The sequence below is a fragment of the Xiphias gladius genome, chromosome 7, assembly GCF_016859285.1.
Source record: "Xiphias gladius isolate SHS-SW01 ecotype Sanya breed wild chromosome 7, ASM1685928v1, whole genome shotgun sequence".
Lineage (NCBI taxonomy): Eukaryota > Metazoa > Chordata > Actinopteri > Istiophoriformes > Xiphiidae > Xiphias > Xiphias gladius.
This window is the reverse complement of record NC_053406.1, coordinates 25,995,515-26,012,800: the sequence shown is the minus strand read 5'-3', so window position 1 is coordinate 26,012,800 and position 17,286 is coordinate 25,995,515. Positions and strand designations below refer to the sequence as shown.

Below are 17,286 nucleotides of genomic sequence, written 5' to 3'. Positions count from 1 at the left end.
AGGAAAAGGAAAGGAGGAGAATGAGACACTGCATGGTTTGGCGGTGAGTGTGAACAGAAAGCAGGTCTGCAAATACTTCTTTTCATAGTTCTAAGTATAATCTGTGTGTGTGCATGTGTGGTATGAGAACCATGGCATTTCAACAGCTATAAATCCTCATTCTTGGCATTCCCACTCGAAACAGGAGTTATGTTGCTCATGTGCTGCTGATCTCATACAAAACCTATGACAACAGCCAACACGTATGTAACACACCTTAGAGAGAGAGACAGAAAACAAAGAGACCACAAGAAGAGACACGCAAATATTTCTTGTAACAACAAAAGCAAATATTAAATGAATGAATCGCGTGGCACTCGAGAGACGAATGCGATGGAGGGCGGAAAATAAATAGGAACACGGAGATGTGTGTGTCTGTGTGAAAATGTGGCCCAACGGGAGTTTCAGGCTGGCCCAGTTGCCCGGCAGCAGACAGCATTGTCACGGTAACAGGCTCTTCCTGCCCCTCCTCCTTTCCATCCGCCTTGCACGCTTTTACCTTAAAAGGCAATGCATTTAACTGCCTGTCACGGCGACAATCGTGATGTAAGAGGGCAGCAAGGTGCACCCCCCGCTTGCTCGCTCTCACACACACACACACACACACACACACACACACACACACACACACACACACACACACACACACACACACACACACACACACAGAATTTATAGGAGATGAACATTAAAAAAAAACACACTTTCAGCTTGACACTGTCGATCCTTTAAAGTTACCTGGCTGCATACATGTCCAATTTGTTTGATTGTGTGTGTGTGTGTGTGTGTGAGATCTCTAAAGTGCAGGAATGTGAAACATGACACACACAACCACCCCCCCCCCCGCGCTTCCTACGAAGCCGCAGAAACAAACAGAAGAGAGAAAAACAGATAGAGGCACAGTCAAGCAGAAAGATGGATGTCTCTTCATCAAGACAAAGGAAGTGGCACAGGCAGGTTAGATGAAGGGAAGAGGAAAATAAGTTAAAAAGAAAAAAAAACAAAAAGTGATTGAAAGAGAGCTGCTGCTCTGCAACGGCACCAACCAACTTCCTGCCAATGTGCGGGAGACTTAGGTCAAACACTGTGTCAACAACTATGTGTGGCTAAGGGGAATGTACGCATGTCCTTAAATGGCCTTGACTCGCATTTGGTGAATTTTAATACCCCTTTTATGAAGTTTAGGAGTTTTCAGGAAGTCAGATATTGGACTTTTTGTGCTGCATGGGGCTGGATTTAAAACTCACGATGACGAAGCAAAGCTGGATTAACCTGCAGATTTCTGACTCTTTCAATGAAACTCGTGAGACTAAAAACATAAAATGCTGATCTAAATTAATTATGAACAGACATGAGGTCCTAGTCTGGTTAAATCGATGTTACCATCTCCAGATTTTTCCACATGTGAGGAAATTTTGTCGGTGTGGTCTGATTTATCAGGGCTGATGGGAGCCCAGCTGTGTTATTTAAGCAGACAGGATGCAGGCTGTACTATTAACCAAGCCATGTATTCAAGATGTGGACATGCAGGTTAAAGACATTCAATCTCCAAAAACTATATGCAAGATATTTTCAGTGACTGCTGCAAAAATCGGGAAATGGAAGTGTTAAAATTCCGGGGTGCTATAAGCAGGAAAAATTCATTAAAATAAAAAGTGGACATGCAATACGTTTTACTCCATTGTGGCGGGTAAAAATCAGATCTTCATAGGAGATCAGGTCCTTATATCTAGATCACGAAAACTGTTTCCAGACTTTAAAAGGACTTCCTGATGCTGCGAGTCATTAGAAGAGGGAGGGAGGGAGGGGACACTGTAAAGAAGCAGAGAGGGTCCAGAGCCAGTACAAGGAGCGGCACATTGTTTGTTCCTCAGGAGTTTCCGCTTGTTGATGACCCGTACAAAATACGCACGCACTCACACACACACGCGCACACACACACACACACACACACACACACACACACACACACACGTCTAGCCAAAGCCGCCCCCCCCCGGTCTAGCTCTGTCACACATTCCAGAGCTCACCAGCCCTTTATGGCTTCATGACTCACTGGCCCATCTGACACATATAGCACACAGTCAAGCGGATGCCAAGGCAAATCCGCATGAAAATGGACAATCAACCGCTCAGAGTCTCACATCAGACAGACAGGAAGGTTAAGGGTGGTGGTCTGGGATACCCAGGCATTTTTCTTTTTGGTTTTTTTGGGGGGGGGGTTTACGACAACAAGGAAATCGGTGTGTCTCTCGTTATTTTCAGTCAGTTAATCTGTTGATTAACTCATTTTTTAGTCTATAAAATGTCAAATGGTGACAAATGACAGTTTTCCGAAGCCCGAGAGGACACCTCCAGAAAGCTTGTTTTGTCTGACAAATCAGGCTGAAAAGTGAGTCTAGTCTAGAATGAAGGTTGTAAACCACCTCCTGTTCTTTCACTTGTAGGAGTAAGATCGACTTCTTTATCCTTTCTGAGCCAATGTCCACAGACGTACAACCCAAAATGGTTACATGGTGACGATCGTGATTCCACACGCTGGCCACCACTGTCCAAACACACATTTATACATCAAAACACTCCTCCAACCCTAACCTAAAACCTTAATGCTGTGATCCTCGTGCCCCAGATAGACTCATGCAGAAAACACACACACAAGCGCACACAGTATACACACAACCCCCCTCCAAGCCCCTCCGGGTGCAGGGCTCAAGTCGTGGCAGCTACCACTGTGTGCAGGTCGGGTCTGGCGGGGTCACAGTTCCAGATCAATATAATCCTTTTAAAATGACTTTAATATTACAGCAATCCCCCTCTTCTGCTGTGTGTGGAGCAGTCCGGGATGTGTAGACAGTGAATCAGTGACAGTCTGATCCTCTCAACCACTTTCTGTCTGTCTGCATACAAAAGAATAAGGAGGAGAAAAAAAGCCTACAAAAACTGGACAACCAGCATTAACGCAAGTTAAGAAAAACCAGCTGCACCAAGTATAAAACCATCAATTGTCCGACAATACCGATAAAGTTTTCTCTCAGGTAATGTGTAATTTTAAATCACCAGGGATACATATCGTCATACCAAGACCATATATCGATGATATACGGAATTACTGCCAGGTTTTACGTGAGAGCTTTCGGGGCTGTAAGTATGGCCATGCATGTCAAGGGTGTCTGGTAAAGACATAAGAGAGGAGGAATATATAGAAACTTCAACTAGTTCCTTCCACTTCAACGACATTTCTCTAAGAATCAAGAGACGTCAACACTGGCTTCTCATCTTTCAACAGAGTCCGAGTGAGTATTTCGCAGATTAAAACAAGTGGTTGTACATCTCTGTTCAGATTAGGTTTTCGGTTGCCCTGCACTGGTGGCTGTCTGACACCTGTGTCCATTTTGGCTGCGTTCTGTTCTGTTGCAGCTGCCGATCGGTTAGAGATATTTTTTTTCGTTTTTTTGGTTTCGCTGAGGAAATCCTTACATAGACTTGGTCTGTATTACAGGATACTACAGCAGTCATATCAGTACCACAACAGTACCGCTGTTCAAATAACCAAGTCTACAGTGTCTTATTTTTGGGACGTCTAAAATCCATCTTAGACCCTCCTGTCTGAACCAGACAAACTCTAGAGCTCTTTCATCTCCACACTTCTGCATGCTTCCTTTGTTGAAAACACTTTCATTCTTCAACCTACCGTCGATTAGAGCTCATTACCTCTCTCTGTCACACTCTCCATCCTCCTCCTCCCCTGAAATAGATTTCACTACTTGCTGGATCTAATGTGAAAGACTTGTTTCAACCAAAACGAGAACTTATTATTATTTTGCCGCACAGCACAACTGGAAAGCTGCACCACAGCGAAGGCAAAATTAACGCATCAATCCCAGGAGGGTGATAAGAGTGTGTTAGAACAAAAACTGTGCACATGCTGCGGTGGCAAGCTCAGCAGGAAACACTGCAGAGCGATTCTCACGCTGCAGCATCAAGGTGTCATGTCTCCGCAGCAGTGGTGTCAAAACCAGAGTGCTGAGCTGATTCACACACACGACAAAACTGCGTTACTCTGAAGCTCCTGAAGGGAACCGGGGCCTGTGTTAACTCCTCGAGCACGCCGCCGTGCGCTCCCTGCAGTGCCGTGAGTCAGAGGGTGGCCGACAGAGGAGTCTTTGTTAACGGAGTGAACGGTAGCTAAATAATCCCCTGCAGGCTAGCTTTGATTGGATCAGACAGGATAGTAGGCTCGTGGCCGATGGCGGAGAGGGTAGAGGACTTCCCTGACCCACATTAAGACCAGCAGCAGAGCGGCCAGCAAGACGACTTTCTGCCGCAGCTGCTGGTTTAGCTGAAATGTCAACTCTGACTTTTTAATACAAACACCAGCTTAAAAGGCTTTAAGAATAAAAAATGATCTACAAAAGATGGTTTAAGGCCGTTACTGGCAGGTCACTCAACAGTTCATAAGTTTTATATGCACACTGCTGCAGCTTATTTGCACTATCAGCTCTTACCTTAGTGATTTCTCCAGTACACCAACAATCTCCGCATCAGCAGAAAAAAGAAAAAAAAACAACTACTTTTTTGCATTTTTTTTTAATAATTTTTTTTCTGGCATTTCCACTGGGGTTCTCTTTATGCAATAACTGAACACGTGCATAAAAACAGCAGTGTCAAGTGCATTAATTACACACAACAGTTTTTATGTCACTAATGTGACAGCTTAGACAAAACTGAAGACAAATTATTCCCCAGTCTGTACTTTTATATGATAATATAGGTTAGGACTGATCTGCAGGCATCCCCTACTTTCTTGGCTAGTCATCTGGTCCATCAAGGTGGCGGTGCCACACACAGACACGCAGCGATCCGTCTGTCTTTCTGGCCTGACTCAGAGAGCATGCCTGACTGTTTGCGTGTGTGGTGAATGGGAAGAAACCGCAGAAACCTCAGAGCCTTCCTTCCTTCCTCTTTCTTCTACAACTACGACTCCCAGGGGGATGAACACAGCGCTGCAGTCACTCTTCAACACCATCTCCCGAGTCTCTCTCAGTCTCTTTTATCCTTTGTCTCTGGAGGTGAGATTTATTTTTTAACCACTGAGCTATTTATCAAAAATCAGGATTTGTTCAGCTCAATAGTCAGTATCTCTCTTCTCTGAGGGGCCAAATGTCTGAGGCAATGGCATATTTGTCCCCAGTACATATTCTATTAAATAATCATTCTTCCATCAATACTGTCTCCACACACACGACCCTTTCTCCGTGAAAATCAATAACTACCTCCCCCGAGAGGAGGTTCAATTCTCCATGCTGGCACTGGGTAAAACTAAAGTCAGGTCACAACAACAGAAAAAGACTGGGGAAGAGGAAAAGAAACCCCCCTGCTCTCCAGTTTCGTTTCAAACCCTGAGGCCAGCAGTAGCAGTGTGTTTGGATCGTCTGTCTTTTCAGCTGCACAAACGGGCAGCAAACCTGCAGTAAGTGTTTATCAGCCATCTGTCTCAAGCTCTCTGCATTTCTCTGCTTGTCTGCATGTGAGTATAAATGCAGTTTTACACACGAAAGCTGCATAATCCCTCCAAAAAACCATGTTTGTCCGTCTGTGTCTTGATTTACCTCCCTGTTCTCTGCAAAATAGGATCATATTGTTTCAGAGAGAGATCAGAGAGAGCCAACATATTCAAATACTGTATATAAGTCTTAAGATATTTGTGAATGAGCATGTATGACCTCAAACACCCATTTAATATCATTCCAGAACTTCTTTGTGTTGTAAAACTAAAAAAAAAAGTAGACCCTATTGTTCATCAGTATCTCTCCCCATAAAAGCTCAAGGCTTGTAGTCTCAAAGACAACCCCCCCCCCCCAACTATGAAAGACAAAAAGACCAGATTGAAGTTATGAACAGGCCCCAGGCTGGTGCTGAGATCCCAGGCCGGAAATATATCCCTCAATACAGACAGAAGCCCCAGAGTTGAACTGCCAAATCATACAGAAAAACAATTTGGCTTTGCAGCACCAATGGTCAAAACCAGACCGGCCAAGTCCTAAAAATAGCAACGCACTCTCCCGTTATCCTCTTTTGTCTGAGCCTGCTGCCTTAAGGACTCTAGCAGAGACGAGAGAAATGCAAGGGAAGAAATAAATGTGGGGAGTCAGTAGGAGAGGAAGGGTGTTGCGTGGGATTATCTGCTGAGCAGAGCGTCCTTGCTATAAATGAGAGCAGCAGAGGAACCTGAAGGCCAGGCACAATCAGTAAATATTTAATGCTGCCGTTATGTGCACTGAAACCAACACAGGCTCCACTGATGCCCACTGAAATGTTTCTGCTTCAGATGTACAAACCGCTAGAGAACCTTCCCAAATTTTTAATTCTTGATTTTGGGTTGCAATTATATGGCTCATTTACACAGTAATATTTTGTAGAGTAACAATGGTCGGTGTTTATCAGCTTTTTATATGTGCCGTTTCAAATACCAGATGGTGTTTTCCTTTGGCAGGAAAATCCTGTTGCATTTCGGGCGGGATGCATTTTCTGTTTCTGGTTGTTCTGGCTCAACAGAAGAAAAAGTGATTCGCTAGCAGTGATAATCTATAGAAAGTCAAACTCAAAAGGCATTACGGTACACTTCATCTACATCTTTTCAGATCGTTGTCTGTATATCTCACGGAAAGGCCGTTCTATTGTGCGTGGGTTTAAGTAACTGTATCTACACTATCCATTGTGTCTGCTGCTTGCATGTGTCCCAGTCGGCCTCTCCTCTTCACCTCTTCGCCCAGTGCCCCAGTTTGAAAGCTGTTAAATAATACAACAGGAGCTCGCTGAGGAAATCAGAGACCGCCGCAGAGGTAAGAAACACGCACACACTTGGTTTGAATCGTGGCCTGTTTGCTCTCATCCTCACCTGCGTTACAACGTTTTAAAAGCCACTGTGATAGATGGAGGCTTCTGCCTTGAGATCACAACAAACACTAACCGATGCCCACAGATCCCAGCAGCCTCACCGGGACCTATCAGGGTTGGGTTCAGTTCACTTTCGATGCTGTAGAGTCACGTTAAATTTCCAAAATATGAGAGCAGAGGCTTTTGGAATTAAAAGATCAATCAGTTTGACCTTGTCACAAATGAGAATAAAATCCCTTTAATAGCAAAGTGAACTGATTCTGGTGCTAACTAACTTAAATTTTTTTTTTTTTTTAATTAAATAAATAAAGTTTTTTTAAGACACAGAACTGTAAACCAACATGTGATTGACAGGAATTACACAGAAATGCGTTTGGAGTTTGGAGCCGTAAAACTCGTACTGTGTACATGAAAGACGTCCAAACATTCAAGTCGCTGCTTCACAATTTAAGTTCTCCCACGGCCAAACATTGAAAAAGGCTTCCATTGTGAAGTAGCTACAAATTTCTGAACATCCGGCGCATGACAATACAGACATTTAACTTTTCTCCAAAATCTCTGTTTCTCCAAATCGGTTTTAATACAGGAGGAAATGTTTAACAACCCCAGTCAGCTAATTAAAGACGGGCAAAAGTCGGACCTAAACCAGGATCTGAAGAAGACTAATCTGAGCAGACATTTCAGTGTCAGTTAGTGACACTCCGTGCTACAAACGCATTCAGTACCAAAAAGTATTGAGGTTCAATACCCACCCCGAGCGTTGTGCATAAGTAGCACAGTACATCCAGACAAGCAGATAAGTAGAACCGAAAAGCAAACGGCAAACCTTTTAAAAAAATGACCAGGTTCTTAAAAATGTTATCTAATGATGCAAGCAAAACTCTGTATTTGAATTTTTTGACTCATTATTTTCAGGTGACTGGAGGAGGGTGGAAAAATCTGGCAGCAACAAAATGGTGAAAAGCAGTAGACTGTCGGGGTTTCTGTTTCATGCCGGTCTAAGTGTTTCACAGCCCAGAAGTCTGCTCTGCTCTGCGACTATCAGACTGAGGTAGACTAGTGTGACAGGCGATGCTAAACCCCTGATCCAGCCGAACATCCACTCCAGATGTCCGCTTTGTGCGTGTATGTATATGTACATACATACATACATACATATAAAAGCATGTCCCAGATGCAGCATGAGGCTTTACCAGCCCAGCTCACCCTGTGTTACCAGACTACCATGGAACATCCACCCCAGAGTTGGAAGAACCTGTCTAGGTGTGGCCATGCATGCAGACATCCATCAAGGTTTATTCTACAGAACAACAACATTATTTAGAAGAACACGATCTGCTTCTTGGATCCCGACCTGCCTCAGGATGCACTGAAGACACAGCCAAGAAAATAAAATAGCTCCGCATCATTTTGATCAATGCTGATCAGCTCTTTACTGGTTCAGTCTTTTTAACAAACGGAACGACAGTTTTCCTTGTACATGTCTACTATTTTAAGATCAGGAAGCTGAGCCTCTGAAAAGTGTCTGTATCAAGGTGTTATTTCCTTTTCTTTTCTGCTCTTGAGAACTTTTGTGTTCTTGCTGTGGTTAAAGGTTATATAAGAATTTCTTAACTTGTCTCCCATTCACTTCTCATGGGAGATATCAGCTTCTATTGTGTTTTTTGTGCCAGTAATTGTGAAAAATTTGTGTTTCAGCTTTCTGACTGGTGTCTCTGATCAAATACTACTTCTTTGTTCCCCTTGTACTCTTAATTTACTAAGATGTTAAATAAAGCAGAAGCCACATCCATGCATATCTTATGTGCCCATACGAATCCTTCCCTAGCTCGCTTTTCATCTCAGATGTGTGTCAGATCTGTATTTAATCTGGTCATTGAGCTGGGATATAGTCTCTGTGGGTGGGTGGGTGAATGGTGGGGTGGGGTCCGTCCCACTCTGGCAGATGCTGCTGCACCGTCACGCTGGCATCAAGAGGGCGACCAGATTGAGGACGACCTCAGACAGTGTGAACAATACATACTCCGGTTGCTGACATGACAAGGTTTGTTCCACACTGAAATGTAAACCGTTTAATTAGCATGATACCTGCTCTTAAAGTCTTAACACATCCATTTTGTGTTTTTGGTCTTTTTTAAGTACTTTTAGAGTCATGGGTAAGTGAACTCGCCGGAGGTTGAGCTCCATACTAGGAATGCAGAGGGTTAAGAGAGTGCTCCAGTTAGCAGTGCACCTCCATTCATTTCGGGGATTTACAAGACATATTTAAAAAAAAAAAAAAAAAAGAATGGTAAAGTTGAGGAAGCAGAGGCCAAGATATCCTGAAGTCCATGGTATGGCTCAAGCTCTGAAATCACAGGATCCTAGGTTTCCCAGAGGTACTGTACAACTTTTTTCCAGCTTTGTGGTCCTCAATGTGACTGGTACTCTGACCTTTATAGGTCAAATATTGTTTGAAAAGAGAGGGAGCATTAAACTGCTGATGTAAACAGTTTGAGATTAAACCTCGTCCCCAAATTGCTGCGCTGGGTCGCTAATAGTTTTTTTTACCTGTGTTACAGTGACACAGCACTCTAAGTCCTTACAATGTAAGGTCTGTTGAATTAAATGATGTCGGGCTAAAAAAGAAGGAAGCTTTCAAAAGAAAAGTATGTTTAGTTCTGAAATTTCTACCACAGCAAGAATACATCATCTAACACTGGTCGAGAGTGACACCTAAACAACACGCATTAACTCACCCACCAACAAATATATGCACCTTAAAATATGCTTTTTATAAGATGTTGAAAAAAAGGGTGCAAATGGTGTAGGCCTTGCACATCTATCGCCTCCAGTGTACGAAAACAGCTAAAACGTTTGAGAACAGTCTGAAATAGCAACAATAAAGAACAGGGTTTCGCTTCTTGTTCCTCTATTTTTCTCATAAAATTTGTATTGAATTTGAGCACTCTCGCTCTCTCTCTCTCTCTCTCTCTCAGGTGCAGGATGATTGCAGAGCCCTGAAGTGGTGTTTCCAAAAATACAGAGCCATGCAGAGCGCTGTGCTTCAGACTAGAGAGGCTGCAGCCTCACAGATACATGTATGAATGCTATCTGCATCGTGCAGCCATGGAGACAGGAGAGAGATGCAAGGGCAAGCAGAGATATTCAAAGATACAGCAGGTAACGTTGTCAAACCGTTGGAGATGCACAACGCCGGAAAATGTTTTTACACTGGTATCTTTTTTGATGACTGGAATGACGACGGGGATGTGTCATTGTTTCATATCTTACAGATTTTAAGGCAAAGGATTCCACATTACTGCCTTAAAGTTTCTCTGAAAAACGCCCTGCAGATTCTTCTGATCTGGAAACTGTGGGGGTGTGAGGTGAGGTTAATGTAATCCTTCCACTTAAGCACTACTGAGGTGTTTGTTTATGAGGAACTTGCTATGAGCAGAGTTGAACACACACACACACACACACACACACACACACACACACACACACACACACACACACAATGAGGAGCCTGTGTTTGTTTAACTACAATGTGTTTACCAGCAGCCTCAGGCACACAATCCCACAGCTATGTGACTCCGTTGGAAAACTAGAGGGGACAAACCTCACTTTCAAACTGCAGACATCCCCCCCCTCCCCAAGACCCATAATATAATGATGTCTCCACCCTTCACTCATATACACACACACCTAAACACACAAGCCTTTATTCTTCTGCTTTCCTACAAACAACAACCCCCCCCCCAACTTCTCAAAAACACCGGATCTTGTATTTTAAAAGAACCATGACACAATCAGTGCAGTCACAATTTCTCTGCTGAAACATACAATTGTTGACACAATGAGCTTCAGGTTTAAAACTCCAGTAGGAGCTGAAACCTGTCTTCAAGAGTGATGATCCTGCAGCCCTGAACAGCTCAACCTCACCTTCACATTCACAACAGCCCAGTTAGGAAAACCACTGATTGATACCAGGAATAAACAAAAGAAAAAAAATAATTTCATTGATCTTTCTAGAAGCATCATTTGTGCAATGAGAAGTCTGCCAACAGTGAGAGCTGCAACAAATGATTATTTTCACTATAGACTACCTTTTCCTTGAATTGTTTCAACTAAACATGGAAAAATGGCTAGTCCCCAGTGCTGGTGGCATCTTGAAATTGCTTGCTCTGTCCAGTCAACACTAAAACTCAAAAGATATTCAGTTTACCATGACATAAAAACAGAAAAGCAACAAATCTTTGCATCTGAGAAGCTGAAACCACCAAATGTTTAGCATATCTGCTTGATAACGAATTAAATGTCTGAGTGATGAGCAGTTTGATATCTTTTGGCTAATCACTCATTGTTTCAGCACAAGCAGCGCCTCTCTGCCTTCAGAACATGTAAGGGGCACTTTTGAAGGGATGCACTTTGGACAGAGAGCGCTGAGGTCAACAGAAATACTAGATGGCGAAACTGCTACCAACTGTTTTTAACACAATGGCAAGTGGATCAAAGTGCTTATTTGCAGGAAAAAAGTCAGCATATTTCTTTAAATATCTTTGTCAAGGATACACTTGAGGACATGTGAAGAAGGGGGGAGGGTCAGTGGGAGGGTTGTGGGGGGGCTGCTGAGCTTCAAGCTAAAACCATCAACATGAATACTGGCAGCCAACCAAAAGGAAATTCTTAGTCGCTGTTGTTGCCAATTTCAATTCATCGTTGGGAAATGCCATTTACTAATCCTCCTAACTATGCACGATAGCAGGGAAGAAAGCTTGTGAACAGCCACAGCCAGAGAGCTAAGGTTGTATCAGCCATAAACTGAATCCAGGGATTCGTGGCTTCTATGACATTCGGACTCACCCGAGTCCTCCTCTCTGCCCCAAAATGCAACGCCTTCCTCGCACACAAAGAGAGTGGGAGAGAAACAGACCGTGAAGAAATCTCTTTGAAAGAGAAACACATTAGGCTTCACCACCTCGACACACAGGCCTACAGCCGACCAATGTCAATACCAGCCCTGGGCTACATGGTAGCTACCATCTCTCCACCGACTGGACCATGTGTTCAAGTTTGCCATTTGGTGTGCTCGGCAACTATGGTCTGTACTTTGAACTCGCCTGCTCCCACTGAAGCAAATTAAATGGTTCCAAAGTGCAATCAATCAAAAGATGGTGAAAACTTTTCTACACACAAATATTTGGTGCAACGATTGGCGCCATAACCCCCCCAAGTGAGCACCCTCTGCCCCCAAGGAAGATTCTCCCTCTCGTCTCCACCGCACCGACCACATCTGCAATCTTGCAAACTCCCAACTCTTTTTTTTCCATGTCCGGCAAAAAACAGGACCCCCCCCCCCCTTTAGTAAAAAGTCACCTCCCACTAGCCTAGCAGGCTAAAATGGGCCACCAAAGGAATGTCTCCCCCCACAAGCTCTCTCACCACCACCAAAGCCAGAACAGAGTGAAAGACAGAGGGGGGAGACTGCGAGGGGTTACATTCCTCCCTGCTCTGTCCTCTCGCTGGCTGTCTGCTTGACTGACTGGTTCGTTGTTTAGGTCCACAAACTGATTCTGGATCGCGGTCAGCTGAGGCGGAGGGCTTTCCCACAGCTGACCTGGAATCAGCTGGCAGCGATGGAATGACCGAGAGCTAAACTTGCATTATCTCACACCCCAAAATGCGTATAGACAGCTACTGTTAGAACTAAAAACTTTCCTAAATTCTTCTCTAAATCTACTTGTGTGTCAAGTTCAAACAATTTATCCACTTCTGGAGGAGGAAGAGGAAGAGGAAGTTATAGGCAGCTGTGGTTTACCTTGAATTTTATTCCTGTCAAGCAGGAAGAGCCTCTGAAAATGCTCTTGGACCATTACGATTTGGGCTGAAACTAAGGAATATTTTCATTATCAGTTAACGTGCTGATTGTTTTCACAATTACATCACAAGTTCCCAGAGCTCATGTCCCAACTTCAAATTGATTGTTTTCAAAAACCCAAACACAATCAATTTACAACGGACAGAAGACGGAGAAGAGCAGAAAAGTCTCACATTTGAGAAGCAAAAAACAATGAAAGCTTAGCATTTTTGCTTGCTAAATAAAAGGAATGATTTTAATGATTTTTTGGTTCTAAAATGCAATTAATCAGTTATCAAAATTTACTGTCCATCGACTAATTGCTTATTGAAATGATTGTCTTAGCAGGGCCATCATTTTTGATAAAAACTACCAGAATTGTGTTAAATTCAATTTAATTTTTCCAATTTTATAAGAGAAAGGTATATTCAGCAGATTTTCCCCTTTATGCTTATTCTTGGAATTCCTTTGAAAACACCTTTGGATAATCACGATCATCAAAAAGATGCATAGAGCATAGAGAAGATGATGATCCTGGCCGGGCAGATTAAGCTTGAGATATATTCGGAGGCTGCAACACAATGCATAATTAGTGTGTGATAAGTATTAAACTCAATCTACTTTTCATCACTGTTCACCTGGGGCAGAGAAAACAGAATTAATGATATTTCAGATAAACATTTGCAATCAAGCACCACGACGCACTGCTCGACGGCCCTTAACGACTTTAATTCAACAGAGGAGTAATTTCCTCGTTTATCCGCCACATCCCAGTCAGGTTGGTCCTGCTACACAGCACCAGCTAATCTCTCTCACACACACACAAAAAGGTAGACAACCAATTAAAGAGTTTGCTTCTTTTCCCGTCTACAAACAGACCATTGTCTATGGTTTTTTAGCTAGCAGGCTATTTAGTCAACCTTCCTCAAACATTTTCAGCTCCTTTCATTCTTTTAAACGTTGTTTTGGAACAGGAAAGTAGGCTTGGGGGAAAAAAAGTGCCCCGTCGTGCAGCCAGATCTTAGCCAATGTAGTAGCGACTGCAGGATGCATTGTTTGGTCCATTCTTCCCGACAAAATGTCACTCGCAGCTCGTCCTGAGCCAACCCGGGCCATCTGACCTGGCTCCGCCTGCCTGCCAGCCAGTCACACAGAAAGCATGCGAAAAGTGGGCGGCAAAAGAACAAACCAACATTGTGTCCGGCAGCCCACCTTGCAGCACTAGAAAAAAAAAATTGTTGTGTGCGTGTGTGTGATGCAGGTCAGGGCACTGGTGGGGTGTGTGAGGGGAGGCCGGCTTACTTTGTGACGTCGGTGGACACATCTACACTGACAAAGCTGAAATAATTAAACATCAGACTAGAAAAAGAAAGTGATTCCTTGTTTCCGTAGAAAAAAAAATTGGGTGTTTAAAGCCAAAATTTGCCTGATTAAGCACAAGCATATACTGCACTGATCATCAGACCTGTCGTGCAAAAGAAGCGAGAAATTATCGCAAGTTATATCAAATTGTCCCATCTACCACCCCGTCTTCCCATCAGCTACAACTGTTAACTGAAGAGGTCTGTTCAGCTCCGAGTCCATATCATAGTCCAGCTCCAGTCACTTCTGTGCAAACAGACTGAGACGGATGTCGGCGCAGGAAGCTGAAGACAGATTGAAATCAGAGTCGCTAACCACAACTGATTCTGCCACTGTGACACAGCTGATTTATGAGAGGCAATTTTCACACACTCCTGATACAAGTTAGGGAAGGGAGTAAAAACATTAGAACGCTGACGTGAATCCACGATTCAATTTCTCTCGTCTTTTTTGGCAGCAAATCCGATTTCCTGCAAATGCTAACACTATTATGATTTGCCTGCCTACCTTGGGCCATTCACTTAGGTGCATCACTGACAATTATGTAAAGTTTTCATTTTTGTGAACTAACCCAACACTACTGCTTCAGGGGGGAAGAGCGGAACACGTGCTGATCAGTCCGATTTCAAAAACACGTCACATTGGCAAATAAGAACAATCCGTCTCAGGTGATGCCGACTCTTCCAGACCCTTTAGCTTGCGTACTTTACTCTTTTCCTTGTTTGCTCATCCACCCACCTCGCTCTACTTTCTCCCCGCCTCAAGACATGAGAAATATGTGCAGCCTAACTGTCGCCGAGGAGCAGGATTTGCACGTACCGCCTCCCGCGCTGCCGAGAGTTACAATGAAGCCTCTGGTGGCGTTATGTGTACCTTGACATGTTGGAACGTGTGGTGGATCCCTGAGCACAGAGAAAGACTTAATAACATGTTTGCTGGGGAAGGAGCTTCGCCCGGACTCCGCCGGGCTTAGTCCAGGCACTCTGGGGTGTTGAGAAATGTCGCTCGATGTACAAAATGGACAACTGGAAGCACACTGCAACGACAAACTGCCTCGGCCAAAGAAACACAGGCCCACACTGTACAACTCTGTACAGCGCTCAAATATCCAAATCACAAGAGACTCCTAAAACAAGTTATTCTTTTGCAGAGCGAATCTCTTGTTTCCAGGACTGAGGACCTTTGAATTTTATTTAAACGGAGCAAATAAAGTAAAAGCCTGACTGCTGCCAAAGTTCTTCTTTTAAGCGGTGTCGTCTTTAACGTGCCACCTGCATTTTTCTTGTCTTTTTTTTCCTTGTTTACTGAAAAGACAGAGTCCTAATCTTTGGTGGGTCCCCGTGGCTCGATCAGATAAAGTGCAAACTATGCACCTCCAGTGTTCTGAGTTCAAATGTGAACTCAGCCCTTTGTCACATGACATCTCCCTATCTGCTCCCTCAGTTTTTCCTGTCTCTGTCTCTCAGCTGTGGACGCCAAATAAAGCCAAAAATGCCCCAAAAAAAAAAAAAAAAAGGAAAAAAAAGGAAAAACCTAAGCATTGCTGTCTTTTTCCCCTTCTTGTATTACTCAACATGGTAAATGTGCAAAAGTCGGCATTATGGAAAACTGCCTCCAACAAACCGTTCCCGTTTTTGACCTTTCGGACTCACCCCTCTCTCTCACACACACACACACACAAAGAAACCCATTCCCACACTCATTATATCCACTTCTCTCCTGATATTCCTGCAGGAAGCATTTGCTCACTTCTGCGCAATAACTGGCACAGTGAGCGTGAATACACCGCAGGAATTTGCCCTTGGTTCCGCGGCACAACTCGAGCTCGGCAGCGGGACGTGTCCCCGGCCTGTACCCTTCACAATCAACCAAACGCCCATCGTCGTGGAATGACGAGTGCAGATCCGGGAATGCAGAGCGATGGACCGCAGCCCAGGTTTGCACAACAAGCCTTACTCTGTTAATCATTGGTGGGTTATAGTTTCTTTTTAAAAGAAACTTTGACCCATACGCTCTCTAGACAAACACGCAGGGCGTCCACACAGTCCACGAACTGGCACGGGGTACCAACGAGGACCGGAGCCGCCAAGTTGATGGTCATCAACTGCAGGAATGTCTGATGTTGACAGCTAGAACGCTGAGTGGCCTAATAAAAGCGCACAACTCAATGCTCGGCATGCTGTCACACCACTAGAAAGCATGTCAGTTATCCGACTAGTTAGTGAGTAAGTTAGTGTGCACACCCTCTCGATCATTCCACACTGTTAAGTCATGGCTCTTCAGATTACCCTTCGTTACACTGCCTCTCCACTCCCTTCTGGGACCTTAGAGGGTTTTAAAAAAAAAAAAAAAAAAAGCTGTAAAAGTGGTTTAGTGTTGTAATACGTGTACCTGTAGTCATGACAGTACATGTGATGTGAATTTCATCATCACGATTGCGTGTGAATCCGCTGCATTCGTTCAGGGCTTGAATGGGCCTATATACATATACACACAAACACACACACACATATGTAGATAGATATCTGTCTGTCTCTCTTTTTTTTAATAAAGAGATTTCTTCTGGCAGGTATGATCACTCAGCGCGGCGCCCAACTAAAAAAGGGAGAACGCTGGGTAACAAACGAGGTCACCGTAGTCTAGTAGATACCGGCGGGCGGCTATCGTCGCCATCCCAGGGTAAAACCGCGCACAGGTAGCAAGCATCACTACGCACAGCGGTATCGATCGCGGCGCAGGGGCTTCTATTAAACACGTCAAGCGGGAGGAGGAAGAAGAAGAACTAGGGGATGAAGGGGGAAGTTGTCGGATCGGGAGTTGATGAAGATGGGGGCGGGAGAGGGGAGGACAACGCTGGAGGCGAGTGGGGCAGGAGAAGGCCAGAGAGCAGGAAAACGCGGGGCCGATGCACCACGTGGCGCCAAGTGGTTTAATGTCATTTGGTGTCTAAACATTTAAGCCTAATATCACAGCAGCCGGTCAAAGCAAGTGGCCATTTAGTCCTGTGCAGTGCACCGAGCGTGGCCGCAGAGACCTGAGTGCCCCGGGGCTGTGGGAAGAACATGAGCACCTGCCATTGTCCCACCAGATATGACGGGAGTCTGCATATTCAGCGGGGACAGCCGTCTTTGTTCGCTTTAAACATC

The 17,286-nt window shown here is 44.2% G+C and overlaps 1 protein-coding gene across 2 annotated transcripts in view; it reads right to left on the bottom strand.

Moving 5' to 3' along the window:
- The window catches only part of actn4 (actinin, alpha 4), a 58,881-nt gene that overhangs the window by 40,032 nt on the left and 1,563 nt on the right, over window positions 1-17,286 (bottom strand). The window lies entirely within an intron of this gene.